At 40.1% G+C, this 15,176-nt stretch overlaps 1 protein-coding gene across 4 annotated transcripts in view; it reads right to left on the bottom strand.

Annotated features, from left to right (window-relative positions):
- Window positions 1–1,078, bottom strand: part of ZNF438 (zinc finger protein 438) — a 172,311-nt gene extending 171,233 nt beyond the window's left edge. For 2 of the 4 annotated variants that reach the window (XM_087857568.1, XM_045786437.2), the window contains exon 1: window positions 929–1,077. The gene's annotated coding sequence lies outside the window, so the exon portion shown is untranslated. Of the gene's footprint in view, window positions 1–928 lie in introns of all 4 variants that reach the window. The other 2 variants (XM_087857570.1, XM_045786438.2) reach the window with 2 other exon arrangements.
- Between the last annotated feature and the right edge of the window lie 14,098 nt (window positions 1,079–15,176).

Here is a 15,176-nt window from a genome sequence, read left to right as displayed (position 1 = left end):
TAAAACTCAGTGTATCCGCGTTGAGTATAATGTACTAGTTCCAACGTGACAAAAACTATCTATGAAAAAATCAGCCACGAGGACCTCATAATTGTAAAGAACATTGTGATCGGGGCACCAGTCATTTCTCGATCCCTGTTCCACTAAGTTCAGTGACAACAGTTCAGATCCCTATCAGACTCAAGTGTTGTCCATGATCAGATCTGGGGTGGCTGCGAGGGGGCTGAGGAGGCAAGACTGTGAAAAAGATCCCTACTTACAAGACCTTGGTTAAATGGCCATTGGCCACCACATTCTCATTATAACGATTGTCTTTCTAAGCTTTCACCTAGCAAGTTTACATGCTTGTGTTACCTCATAGGCTCTCACAATGTTCCCGGTTCTGTGCGAATGACAATTAGCCCAGAGGCTACTTCACCTCCATTTTACACAAAAAGGAAACTGAGGCAGCAGATGGTTATCTTTACAGCTTGTCCTCAGCGATCTGGTCACTTGCAGGATCCCAAAGGAAGCCTAGATGTGGAGTCTCTGAAGAAACCCTCCATTCCAGACTTCCCATGTCAAACTCCAGGGCTAAGGGGGAATCTAAGCCCCCCAATCAAGGAAGGGGAAAAATGGGGGTCGCTCCCATTTGGACCTTCCCCGTTCCTTCCTTGTCCTCGCTCGCCGTCCCCTAGAGCCCTCTCTGCCCCAGGGAAGAAGTGCCGGCCTGTCCCGCGGGGCGCGGCCTCGCCTCCTCGCACTCCCGGTCCCGCCCGCCCCAGAGGGCGCGCTCCCGCTCTGGGCAGGCACCTGTCCCTTCACCACGTTCGGCGGCTCCCTGATCGCCCAAGGATCAAACGCCCGCAGCCACCACCGACACCGGGAATGCGAGCAACAGGGCGAGCCCCGCAGGCCCAGGGAGCTGCAGGAATCCTCAGAAACTTACAGTTTTCCTACAGCGTGCGCGTCACGGCGAGGTGACGTCACGGGACCCGGCGTTCGGGGAGGTCAGGCCGCTGGGCGCCGGGCCGCACCGCCCCCACGGCTCCGCCCCGTGCGCGACGGCGGGAGAGCCGCCCCTTTCCTCGGCGACCCCGCCCCCCGCCGTGGGGCGCTAGGCGCAGGCGCACACGGCCTGCGTGGCCACCTCCTAGGGCGGGGACTGTTTGAGAGCGCTTCGCTGAAAGCCTGTGGCCGAGAGAGGGGGCACCAATGAAAGGGGGCGTAGACACACACCCCCTTCCCTCCACCCCCCTCCCGGGGAGCACAGCAAACGAGCTGTCGTGCAGCGGGCTGGAGTCGGACGCCAGGGTTGTGAGGTAGATTTTCCGCAGACATTGCCTCCCTTCCCTCACGTGTTCATTAAAAGTTCTCCACGTGTGGAAACAACCATTTGCTCCCTATCAGGTGCCTGCGAGCCCTCGGGCGCGAGGATACAGCTCTCCCACGGGTCCTCCCTCCCACCCGCCCCCGCCCCCGCCCCCGCCCCCGCCCCCGGCTCCTCCCTCCCACCCGGCCCCGCCCCCGGCTCCTCCCTCCCACCCGGCTCCGCCCCAACCGGACCTGCCTTGGCTCGGCCCCGCCCAGGCCGGCTAGACCCGTCCCCTCGAGTCCGCCCTTCCGGCTCCCGCTCCCGGCTCCGGCGGGTGCCCGCCTGCCCCGCCCTGTCCCGGCACCGCCTAGGAGATGTTAGTGTCTCCTTACTGTATTTCCCGTTTGGGCTCAGCGAAGCTACTTACAGGCTACCGTTCACCACTATTAAATTTAACAAACGGTGGTCCGTAAACAAATATGTACACTTCTTGGCCGGTGTGAACTTTCCACCACCTTCCACTCACGTGATGATACCTTCCTGTGCCCCGGGTCTCTGCTCTTTATGCTGATAGCCAACGACTTTTAAAAAATGGCTCAGTAGAAGAGAAAAGAACTAACACCAGTACGTTAACAGATTATTTCTGGCTTATAGGATTCCTACATTACTCTCAGAAGGAGGAAAAAAAAAATAAACGTTTTGGTTAAAAGTGGCTCACACAAATCAGTCTTGGGGGAAAAAATAATAGGAAAAACAGGCCTTGGAAATAGACCCTAAGGAGGAAATATTGAAGATAACAAGGATCTCTTTTAAAAATGTATTTGGAATCACGACAAATGGCTGGATCAGGCATGGGGTTTTGCCAGGCAGCTCCGGTATAAATAAAACCTGAAACAATGGTTTGTTTACACTCTCATTAAAAATCCTGTAGTATTTTCATAGGAAAGAGTGATTACAGGAGAATATTAGTCTTTAGCTCTTGACGTCTAAGCTAGTTAAAAATAAATATGTGTATTATTCAGGAAATATCTAAAGTTTTGAAAAGTTTCTGATTTGGGTAATATTTGTACATTTATGTAATATAATTTTATACAAGATCTTAATTATTTTCAAATGATGTAAGAAATGTGTACAAAATTTTAACAGTAAAGTATTTTTCTGTGGAGAACAGTTACAGAAAAAATAGCACTTTTTTAAAGTGCTACATATTTTAAAAATAATGATATTGATATTTTTCTTTGCAAAACAACAATTTTAAGAAAAGTTTAAATTGTATATTTCATCGTTAAAATACTTATAAAATGTTTTATGTCTATCATGCCAAAAGTTGGAATTTCTTTTGAGATTCTAGATATACCTATGGGAGTGTTTCACAAGTAAATGTCAACTCATTTTTTGGAGTGGAAATAAGAAGTATACATCAAATTCATTAAATGTTTTTGACACAGACTATGTTTGCTTTTATAAGATGTTTTGACAAGATGCCTTCCTTTTTTTTCTCCCATCATCTTATTCAGTATTTTTTTCTCTTTCTACCCCAAGATTTAAAACAAAAACCAACACTTCGTATATTGCTACATGCGGGAAAGAAGTTATGTGGCCAAGAAAAGATTGACAAGCAGAAAGGGTACCCAAACAAAGAGAAACTTCAGGGAATGTCAAGTAAAAATTTGTGGGGATATACACATTCAGGCTCAGTCAAGTTTCTGTGACAAACTGGAATTCGATCTAAACAAGTAGCCAGGAGCTAGGGTCAAAAGTGCGTTGATACTAGAGAGAGGAACTCTAAGAAGAACTTCTTAATTTAAGAAAATAACACCCTGGACACTCAATGATTAGCACCAGAGGGACTCAGTGGCCTCCACTCTGGCCCTTGGGGTTTCAGTTTCCGCTGGTGGTTCTTTCACTTTGATATCTGCTGCCCCTAAGCAAGCTAACCCCTAGAGCCCTCTACTTCAGAACTCTTCCCTTGGTCCTACACTGCAAACTGAGAAAAATTTAACTCTACTACTAGGGATAAATAAAAGGTGGAAATACAAGAGCTACTATTTACTGAGTGTTTATATGTACCCAACCCTGCATTATCTCCTTAATCCTTGCAACTGGATGAGATGAATGCTGCCATTATCTCCATTTGACACGCAAGGCAAGCAGGGTGTCCGATGCTAAGTATCTCACATCATGCAGCCTCTAAGTAGCAAAGCCGAGATTTGAATCCATACTCCAGAATCCACAGCCATCACCACTGATCTGTGTGAAGTTTCATATAACAATGTAAGAAACAGAGACTCAGGAAGTCCAAGATGCATAAATTCTAGCTCCAAAAGACTGACACCATGGGTATCTTCTTCACTGTTCCACAGCCTGTCTTTGCATGGATACTCCTCTGTTTCATTGTTTAAAGTGCTCATCACAAACCACTGAGCTGATTTTGTAACCATTAATAGATTGCCACTCTGAGAAACACTAATCAGAGCCCAAAATATAAAATACACAAATTGGGTATTCTGAGTTGCTATGCTATGTAGTTCTTACTATGGGTCTCAATTAAAAAAGTGTGAAAAACGCTATTACAACCACCCCTTGCCTGACTTCTACGCATGTTTCTTCCTTCGGAATCAAGACCAAGAGAAACCAAATTCCACTCTGTTAGCCCCTTGCATCTGTCTCAGCTCCAGGATCTGGTCTGAGAGGTCTCTTTCCAGGCAATCAAGACAAATAATCAGGTCATTCTTGCACCCAGAAAGGGTCCTGTCTCCAGGAGCTCAAGCACAAAAGTGTACTAATACCTTAACAGTATAATAAGCATCCGTAAGCCAAGAGTTACACAGAATTAAAGAGAGGTTGCTCTGAGAAGGGAGCAGAGATAAGGAGCTTGGTGGAAGGAAGACCTGAGACAAAGACTGGAGAGTTAGAGAGGGATGTGTGATCGATAACCTCACAATCTTTCGTAGGTCTGCTGGCGCAGGGTTTGCAAAGTATTTCATAAGTCATTTTATCAGCTCTCTCCCCCCATCCCTTTATCGAGCTAATTCTCCCCAACCTTTTGGTCTCTTTCTTAAGCAGGAACTCCCTCTGAGAAGCTTTCCCTAAGCTACCTTTGCTCTTGGCCTTGAGAATTGTTTTAATTTCCTTCTCTGCTAGACTGTAAGCTCTGTGAGAGTAGGGACGATGTTGGTCTTGTTCAAGCTCAAATCCTCTACTTGTAGCTGAATACCCTAAGCTGGTACTCAGGAACTATGTGTGGAGGGAGGAAGGAATGGACAGATGGGCCCAAATTTAAAGACTGGCTAGGTTTCTTACTCAAAATGCTAGTTGTTTTCTAAAAAGGGGGCAGTGTGTTAATAAGAACAATACTGAGAAGAAAAATCCTTATGGAAAAAAACCATTTTGAATGGCGATGCAGCATATCATAGCAAAACACTGAACGGGTCAGCTCTGTTGTTAACTGGGTAGTTTTGTGCAAGTCCAGTAACTTCTCTGAGCCTTTAGTAGGCTCAATAAATGTTATTTGTAGCGAATGTCCTAATAGAGTGTTACCCTGGGGGAACTCTGGGAAATCAGGGCAGGCCACCTGGAGCCTTATTTGCATGAAGTTCCCTGAAAGAAACTGACAGACACTGGGAGCTGGCAATTAATCCTCTTAAACAAAAGATGTTGGACAAAGGCTTCGCCCAAGAAGAGGGTGAAATGGGGGAGTGAGGAGTGAAATAGAAGACAAGTAACTAGTGTCATTGCTCTCAGGAACCAAGTTCATGACTGAGTACAGGGCCAGGTGCACGCTTTTGAGTATAAAGTTGAAAGAATCACGCTGCCTTTGTGTGTGTGTGTGTGTGTGTGTGTGTGTGTGTGTGTGTGTTGGGATTGGAGGGCCGGGAAGGAAGATGCAGGAGAAGGAGGAGGGTGTCAAAAAGATTGACAATTCCTCAAGGGAAAAACCTCACTTACTACAGCACAACCAGCAGGCAGAATGTTCCAGTAAAAGGCCTCTGGGTCTCTGTGTATTCTGTTCTTCCTCCCTGGAATCTATTTACTCCCTTATTTCTTGGAAAAGACCTACTCTTTCTTCAAGTTCAAGTTCTATCATTAATTACCTCTGCTAGTAATTGCGAACATTAACTGAGCACTTGCTTAGATCTAAAGCTGAGTACTCTCCATGAAACCTTTAATCTTGACAATGATTACTTTTTCTTAGAGGTACAAAAATTAATGGTGCATCTCGTAGTTGATGGCATCTTCGGTTTAATAACAAATAATGTGTTGTATTACATTTGTTTGTGCTTCTTTCTCCCCCACTAAGCTGTGAATTCTTTGAAGACAGAGAGGGATTTACTCAACTTTGTGTCTTTAGCACCTAATGTAGCTCCCAGCACGTAAAAAACATTCGACAGACTTCTCAAAATCCCTCGAAGAAGGAATGTCATCTCCCTGACAGAGTGACTGGTAGGTGCAATCTAGGAGACAAAAGTCATAGACCGTTGGCACCAAAATTTGTGGTTATCCCCAAGTCCTCATTGGCCTGGGAAAACGAAGTCACAAATTCCTCAGAAGTTTTGTCCTAGTTAAGTTCTATCTGGCGTTAAAGGTATGTAACAGTCAGTCCATCTGGGCAATTAATTCAGCGTGTCTCTTCACCACTTGACAAATTGTCATTTGTTGTTTACCCTTTATGTTGGGTTCACACAATTTTTAACCAATTAAAGCAGTTATACTGAGACCAAATCAAAGTAATATTTTAAAATCTGACTTTGCAAACTCAGATCCAATTGCCTTTAGACTTTAAACTGGAGATGGTCCTCTGCTCACAGAGTTGTTTGATTTGTGTTTTTATATTTTTGAATTAACTATCAGGAGGTAAGACATTCTTTTTATTTTTTTATTTTTTTTTAAAGATTTTATTTATTTATTTGACAGAGAGAGAGACAGCCAGCGAGAGAGGGGACACAAGCAGGGGGAGTGGGAGAGGAAGAAGTAGGCTCATAGCGGAGGAGCCTGATGTGGGGCTCGATCCCATGACGCCAGGATCATGCCCTGAGCCAAAGGCAGAGGCTTAAGGACTGCACCACCCAGGCACCCCAGGAGGTAACACATTTTAAAAGCAAGCATTTGACTGCTTCCAAAAAGTCAGAAGCTCCAATGATATTGGCGACCCACTCACCCAGGGCGTTCATCATTGGAACTAAGCTGCCTGGTTCAGAGGCGCAGATGTTCCCCATTTTCCCATAACCCCACCTGGGGACTGTTTAACTTACCCACGTGGCCCCTGAAGGCACTTGAGGGATCTTGAAAGTGTAGGGCTTGATCATTTAAGTCTCTAGCTTAAGAAGGATCATAAAACCTACAAAATGAACAGCTTTGCCCAGAAATTCAGTAATGCTGTTAAGTGAATTAATGATAGTCAATAGTCACATTTTCCTTTATAACTAGAGTTTTCACAATTTTTATATCTTTTTTTCTAGAGGAGAAATATTTTTGTGCATTAGGTATTTTCTAATACTATATTGCTTTTTGGTGTGTAAACAAAAGAGAAAAATATTTAAGAGAAATTGAAGCTCAAAATAGACAGTTGGGTTCACAGTATGGCCTGGCGCATGTGATTGTTGTATTGATTGATTCACAGAATACACACTTAACCAGCATGCAACTTTCTTTCCCTGGCCTCGCAGTTCTCTTGTGACACATGGGAGACGGAAGTATTTGTTAATTATCAGGTTTGTGTTTTGTTCTATACCACAAAGGGTAGTCACAGTCACTTTTACATTACACTTTAAACTCTAAGGCTATATAAAATACGAGTAATTCATCAATCTGTTGTTTTGGTGAGATTCTCTTGTTCACACATGTAGTAGGTACAGCTATTGACCTTGGTTACAAATGACAGGAAAACCCCAAGATAAGTGGCTTAAACAAGATTGGTTTATTTCTTTCATGTATAAAAATGTCTGGATATAGGGGATCCGGGGTCAGTTTGCTCATGTCAAGTATCAAGGACTCAGGCTCTTTCTATCTTATTGCTCAGTCATGCGTGATCTACATTCCCAGTCACCTCACAGTCCAAGATGACAGCCTAGCTCTGGAAATCCCCCAACATGCAAGAAGGAGAAGGTCCAGAATATTCCGCAGCTTGTACTCCTCAAAGCCCACTTTTTCAAGAAGGTTTTCTCAGCTAATGAAGAGACTGATCTACTGATTTCTCTTCTAAATTCCCTAAAAACCTACTTGTACTGGTCTTTATTCATTTAAATACTTTAAAATGTATTTATATTCTGAATATTCTCAATATCTCTGTCATCATAATCATTCTTAAATCTAGAACAATGATTCTCAACCCTGGTTACACATTAGAGTTGCCTGACAAACTCTAAAATGAAAAACAGTCCTCAGGTGCCACTGGTGGTCCAGGATCTATACTTGGAGAAAAACTGCAAAGGTGAAAGAAGACGGACAGCTGGGGGCCAGGGATGGGGTTGTTGAAAGGGGATTCACACCAGTCGTAGGTTCTGTTAGGGGCTCACTTAGACACAGGGCCCTAAGGAGCATGTGTGCCAGGAAAGCTAGACATCAGCCTAGGATTCTATATAGATGGTCCTGAGGCCAAATGTGATCCAGAGGCATGAGGTTTCATATCTGCGAATGGATGACAGAAACCCTTGGGCCAGGATGACCAGAAGTGGTGGCCACCAGGCACTGAAGATCTGAGGCTCTTCCCCATTGTTTTTGGGTTTGTGTACCTAAGAGAAGGAATAGGAGCCAGGAAGACAGATAGATAAGATAGATAGGTAGATAGATAGATAGATAGATAGATAGATAGATAGATAGATAGATAGATAGATAGCATTTTCAACATCTCTAGTGAGGAAGCTAAGTCAGATTGGATTTAATTTAGAAAAATTAAAGACATCATGGTTCTTGTGACTCAAATCTCATGGAACAAAATTGTGGATGTGACAAAAGCTGATACATGTGCAGGAAAACACCTTATATTTTAACAATACTTTATTGTCGTATATAAGTTCTCATGCTCTAATTACTATCTGATTATAACTACAAAGCCGCCCTTTAGAGTGAATGCAAAGCAAAGAGGTGATGTCAGTAGAAATTCAGGATGATACCTGAAGAACCTCAGAGAGATGTTTGTGTTTTCTGACTCTTAACAGTTGAGAAAAATGTCAAATATTTTCCTGGCTGGAGATTTTCCTTGCTATCACTATCTTCTTATTTATAGAAGCAAAACTAATTTTTTTCACTTTAAAACTTTCATTCCTACCATATCTATCAAATTAGATGGGCACTTACTGCATTTTTACTTATATACACACCAAAAAAAATGCAAGAAAAGAGGCATCCATTTTATACTAAGTTGGTTTGAATTTTCCTTTCATATATTACTTCTAAAGCCTCTTTTTAAATTTGAAATATTATATTACTCTTGTCATGTAAAGTATACCAGTTTCTTTTTTGCTATTATTTAAATTTTAGTTAACATTCAGAGCAATATTGGTTTCTGGAGTAGAATTCAGTGATTCTTCACTCACATACAACATCCAGTGCTCATCACAACAAGTGCCCTTCTTAATGCCCATTGCCCATGTAGCCCATTCCCCACCCACATCCCTCCATCAACCCTTAGTTTGTTCTTTATAGGTCTCTTATGGTTTGTTTCCCTCTCTCCTTTTTTCTTTTCCCCCTTCCCATATGTTCATCTGTTTTGTTTCTTAAATTCCGCATATGAGTGAGATCATATGGTATTTGTCTTTCTCTGACTGACTTATTTCGCTTAGCATAATACCCTCTAGTTCCATCCATGTCATTGGAAATGGCAAGATTTCTTTTTTTTGATGGCTGAGTAATATTCCATTCTATATATACAACACATCTTCTTTATCCATTCATCTGTTGATGGACATTTGGGCTCTCTCCATAGTTTGGCTATTGTAGATAATGTTGCTATAAACATTGGGGTGCATGTACCCCTTTGAATCACTATGTTTGTATCCTTTGGGTAAATACCTAGTACTGCATTGCTGAATCATAGGGTAGTTGTATTTTTAACTTTTTGAGGAAGCTCTATACTGTTCTCCAGAGTGGCTGCACCAGCTTGCATTCCCAACAGAGCCAGAGGGTTTCCCTTTCTCCACATCCTCGCCAACACCTGTTGTTTCTTGTGTTGTTAATTTTAGCCATTCTAACAGGTGTGAGGTAGCATCTCATCATGGTTTTGATTTGTATTTCCCTGAAGGTGAGTGACGTTGAGCATCTTTTCATATGTCTGTTAGCCATCTGGGTGTCTTCTTTGGAAAAGCGTCTATCGATGGCTTTGGCCCATTTCTTAACTAGATTGCTTGTTTTTTGGTTGGTGAGTTCAATAAGTTCTTTAGAGATTTTGTATACTAACCCTTTATCAGATATGTCGTTTGCAGATATCTTCTCCCATTCCATAGGCTGCCTTTTAGTTCTGTTGATGTTTCTTTTGCTCTGCAGAAGCTTTTTATCTTAATGAAGTCCCAATAGTTCATTTTTGCTTTTGTTTCCCTTGCCTCCAGCAATGTTAGACCAGTTTCTTAATATGGGCTTGGTGATCTATTTACTAAAAGCAAAAGCATTAAAACTACAGTTATTTGATTCCTAGATTTCCCTCCCTTTAAATAAAATAGTGCCATTTATAAAAAGCATGGAGCCTGGTACACCATCAGTCCTCATTCAATGAATGAAGGCAGGTTATACAAAAGAACTTTGTCTGAGAAACAAGAACTAAATATGCCCTAGTGGCCATATAAGAGCTACTCATTTATTTTTATGTTTCACTTTTTTTTGGGGGGGGGGGTAACACACATAGAATAAAATTCACAAATAATAAATGTACAATTCAATGAGTTTTAACCAATAAATATAGACATATCCCCACCACACAATTATGATATACATATACTATGGAATAATCCCATCACCCAGAAACTTCCTTTTACTACTTTGTGGGCAATCCCCTCCCCTCCCCTGACCCCTGGTACCAGTGATTCTTTTGTATGTATATAAATAGTTTCATATAAGTAGAATAAAATAGTGCTTTGTGCCTGGAAACTTCTACCTAGCAAAAATGTCTGTGAGATTTACCCATGTTGTTGTATCAGCAGTTCAAACCCTTGTTTATAACTGAGTAGTATACAATATTATGGATATATTACAGTCTATCCATTCGCCCATTGACATGCATCTGAGTTGTTTCCAGGTTTTGTCCATTATAGGTTAAACACATATAAACTTCGGGATACAACTCTTATGTTTTCTTTTGTCTTGGATAAATAGTAATGGAGCTGGATTTCATGGTTAGTATATCCTTAACTTTATAAGAAACTTTTAAATGACTTTAAAAGAAAGCTTGGCCTAATCTGAGGTCACAAGGATTTTTTCTTTTGATTTCCTCTAGAAGTTTTATAGTTTTAACTTTTATATTTAGGAATATGATTCATTTAGAGTAAAATTGTTGTGTAGTGTGAGGTAAGAGTTGAGTTTCTTTTTTTCCCATACACATAACCAGTTGTTCCAGCCCCATTTATGTGACAACTATCTTTCCCCAGCTGAATTACCATAGCACCTTTGGCATCATCTCTGACATTACCTCCCCCCCCCCCCAACAAAATCCCATCTGAATTCTTTCTAACTAACTCAAGACCATCCCTCTTACTATGGTCAGGTTTAGGCTAAAAAAATTCACCACCACCACCAACAACAACAACAACAACAACAAAACATAAAGCCTCTCTAGTGGATTCTGTGACACATTGCTCAGATCCCACCTCTGGATGGAGATGTTTGTTCCAGCTTCTGGACATGTTGGTTGGTGATGACTCCCAGCTGTGTCCGTCTCCAGGAGCTGCTCTCATGTGCAGGAATCAGCCTTGCCCAAGGCTATCCCTCATCCCTGGGGGCAGCTTCCATTCAGGGATTCTCAGTGGAGGCCTGGCAGCCTGGCTTCAAGGTAGGACAGCTCTGAATAGCCACTGTGGCTCCATGGGCTCCGCTGTGGCCTCTGATCCATCTGCATTGAGGCCCAACTTGCCCTCTTCCCAACCCTCTTTCCCTTTACTCTCTTACAGGTACTATTCCCAAAATTATTCCCTATATAAATGGCTGTATGCAAATCTCAGGGCTTCTGTGACTATTTCTCAGGGAGTCCGACGTCTGAGCATCTTAAACGCTGATTGTGTCATTTCTCTGCTTAACGTCCTTAGTCTACAGGACATACGAAGGTTTTCATAGGTTGGCTCCAATTCATCTCTCTGTGCTCAACTTCCTCTGTCACCATTGACTCTGTCCTTCAGACAACTGTATATATTTATATTTCTCAATTCCCCAGTACTCACTTCGTTGCATATGGACTTCTCTCTGCCAAGGATAAATTTCCCACCTTCTGCTTATCCTTCTGTTCTGCCTTGGGTCAGATGTCACCTCCTCTGGGAAGCCTTCGTATCTTTCCTCACAACACCACATAACTCCTTATATAAGAATTTGCCATCTAATGTTGAAACTTATCTGTTTACCTATCTGACTCTCATACTAAACTGTGAACTTCTCTAGGCAGGGACTGAATCTTGGGCCCCATGCCGTCGTGGATTATAGATTTTCAATACTTTTTTTGGTGAATAAATGAATAATATATACTAAGATAAGTTGGGCACTGTAAAAAAGTATTAAACATTTGGAAATTTTTGCCGTATTTGGTTCATGGTATCTTATATCTAGAACGTCATGTATCTTCTTTAACAGAGGCTGTATATTATTTCAGTCGTTTTAAGATTCTGGAGTACCATGCTGACTGGAAACAAATCCAGGCAAACACCTCAAGACGAAATGAAATCCAAACCTCAGATCTTTAGTTTTGTTTTTAAAAAAATGAAAAAGGGACTGGGAAAGAGTTGGGGTGGAAACCCCAATGATTTCGGGGGGGTGGTGGAGAGAGAGAAAGAGAGAGGTGGAGAGAGAGCTGATTAAATTGGATTGGCTGGTTAGAGACTGGAAATTTTCCTCCCTTTCCCAAGAGGCTTATTTTTTATCTTTCTTTTTCACACTGTGAAGTGTCAAATTAAATTGCAAAGTTAATTCTTGTCACTGAGGAAGGGATTCTAAATGTATTAATTAAGGATTACTGGCATTTTAATTTTTTCATGAGAATGAAAACTTTTTAATAATTAAACAACTATTTGTTCTCTTTTACGTATTTATATTATTATAACATATTACAATTTAACATCATTACTTTAGACTCTAGTTTCCAGAGACTAGGATGGCTATTTTAAAATAAGAGCTGTGCTTATTGATATATTTGATTTTATGAATTATGATACTAGAATTCCCTTGAGAAATTATGTTCTCTTTTCTTCAGAGGTGAAGTCTTTAACAGGATGAGATCTTATCTTGCAGGAAACCGTGAATCCACTGTGGAGAAGAATGATTTGGATTTCACTCTGGTAGAACATGAAGTACCTTTGAATTCTTCACTGTCTCTTTTAGTGATTTATCTTATGCATGAAAATAAGCTTTAGCGTTTTTCGAAACAGACGAACCTATCTTTATAGAAATTGAACAGTTCGGCAGGAAAAATCTAGGAGAAAAAAACAAAATTATTTCTTTTTGGTAAGGTAACAATGTAAAAACAGTTAAAAAATGGGGGGGGAAGGCAGTATATCTTCGAAAATCCAGATATTTAATGATTATGTCAAAATTCATATTTTAAACAGTGAAGCATTCCCTGAAAAAGTTGGAGCTGTCTTCTTTACAAATAAATGTTGAAAGGATTACAAATTCTAACTTATGAAACGTATTCTAAAAATAAAATTATAAGTTTATAAATTTAAAAATGTTTCTTTTTCTAAATTCGCTTTGCCTTTTAACATTTAGCTTGGACCCCTCTATTTTCTCTCAGTAAATAAGCTACTCTAGTCCAGAGATAATATTAAAAAATAATAACCGCAGAGAAAGGAAACAACATTGAAAGATATGGTGCTTCAAGCAAAACTAAATTATAGGAATTCAAATGGCAGCAACAATCGGAGGTTTCTTTTTTAATTAAATCATGAGTTTTTATTAACAAAATAAAAGCCTTAGCTTTTTATATACGTACAGAGAAATTATGTGCATAGACGCACATTGTGCCCTTGTCACCTTGACGGACAGAGATTATTATTAACAATAGTGTAATACAGGCGTACAGAGAATCTGGAATTCTGTCTCTGTTAAGATTTAGATCCTGCCAGTGGGTAGCAGCTGTTTTAAATTTAAGAGGACAGGAGTGGGTTAGCGACATTTTGTAAGAAATAAATGAGCCCTCAGCACACACCAATGGCTGGTAAATTCAGAAAATGATAAACATTCTTCCTTGAGCAAGAAAGCAAGATAGGAAACGCACCTGCAAAGACTTATTTTCAAAACAGAAAAGATGTTGCTATGGAACAAAGACATTTGCTGAAATTTCTCCATTCTTCTCTTTTCACCCTTTTCCCCATATTTTGTCTTTACACGTTCAAGATCATCTCCTGACTTCAATTGTTTTCCTGAAATCTCAGAGATTTCAACTTAAATAACACAAAACAGAAAACAAAACAAAACCAAAACCAAACCAAACCAAAACAAAACTTTAAGACTCAAAGATGTCAACTTCCATTTTTAAAACCAAGAAAATGTCCTAAGTAATTTTCCATTAACATTTGCTCAACATCCTTTTCTCCCTTTGGTCTATTTTTTTTTTCTTCTGTGAAAATAGCATCAACATTTTTTAAAGGACCAAACAACAAAAAATCAACCAATCAAACAAAAAATATCAAAGATTTTTTAAAAAATGCCTAGTAAGCAATAGAAAAGGGGCTGCTAACATTATTTTAAAAATAGATACTATGTTTTATACTTTATCCTCTGGTTGGCATTCCAGATGGTGAAAAACTTTAAACAAACCCTTTCTATAAGTCAATTTTAAACTACAAACTTTCTAATATTTTTAAATATCACATAATTGCTGTGAAGGACACAATTTATATTTCTTAATAAGCCTAATTTAAAAGAAACACTAATTCCCCCAACTTGCCATTTTAATTTCCTGGAGTAGATTCCTATGTCTGTCACTTAACACTCTACAAACTATATGTGTTTCTTATTTCTTTGTCTTTAAATCATAATTCCAGAAAACCTTTGAAAAGAAGGATCTCATATTTAGAAGGAAAGTAAAAACTGAGATAAAAATATAGGATAGTAATGTAGACTGTATTTAATACAATCAAACTGTAATTCTCTGACATAATTTACTTTTAAGATTAAATGAATATCATCAATATAGCTCCATGTGTTTGTGGTTTTCAAAAGTTTGTGTAGGTTTTTGCCATCATCAGGGGTATGATACACACACACACACACACACACACACACACACACACAGCCCCCATAGAAGCTGATGTATACAAACTGAATTAAACTGGTAAGAGGTATTCGAGGTCATTTTCAGGCTACATAATTAATTAAAATACAGTCTTTTCTTAAATAAATGCAGCCCAAACTTTATAAAACTGTATTTTAGTAAAAAGATACATACTAATGATTCTTTACGATGAAAATTAGAGTTATAAACTTTAGAAAAGTAGGGAAGGTAAAAACAAAGATAATGGTTAAAAAAATTCTGATTATGATCTTTTACATTACTACACCCAAACATGACATGACAACGTGAGAAAAAGATCCTTCAGGATTATGATTGTAAATGCTCAATCAGTATCTCCCAAACCACATAAAATTAGAACCTAGAATTAAAACAACAACAAAAACAAATATGGAAAAAAAAAAAACCTTCAGACTGCCACTTTAGCTTTGTGCTCCTTTAATTTTGATAGATTTTTCTTCC

This window comes from Ursus americanus, chromosome 31, assembly GCF_024610735.1.
Source record: "Ursus americanus isolate L20-20 chromosome 31, mUrsAme1.1.p, whole genome shotgun sequence".
Lineage (NCBI taxonomy): Eukaryota > Metazoa > Chordata > Mammalia > Carnivora > Ursidae > Ursus > Ursus americanus.
This window is presented reverse-complemented; position numbering and strand designations above follow the sequence as displayed.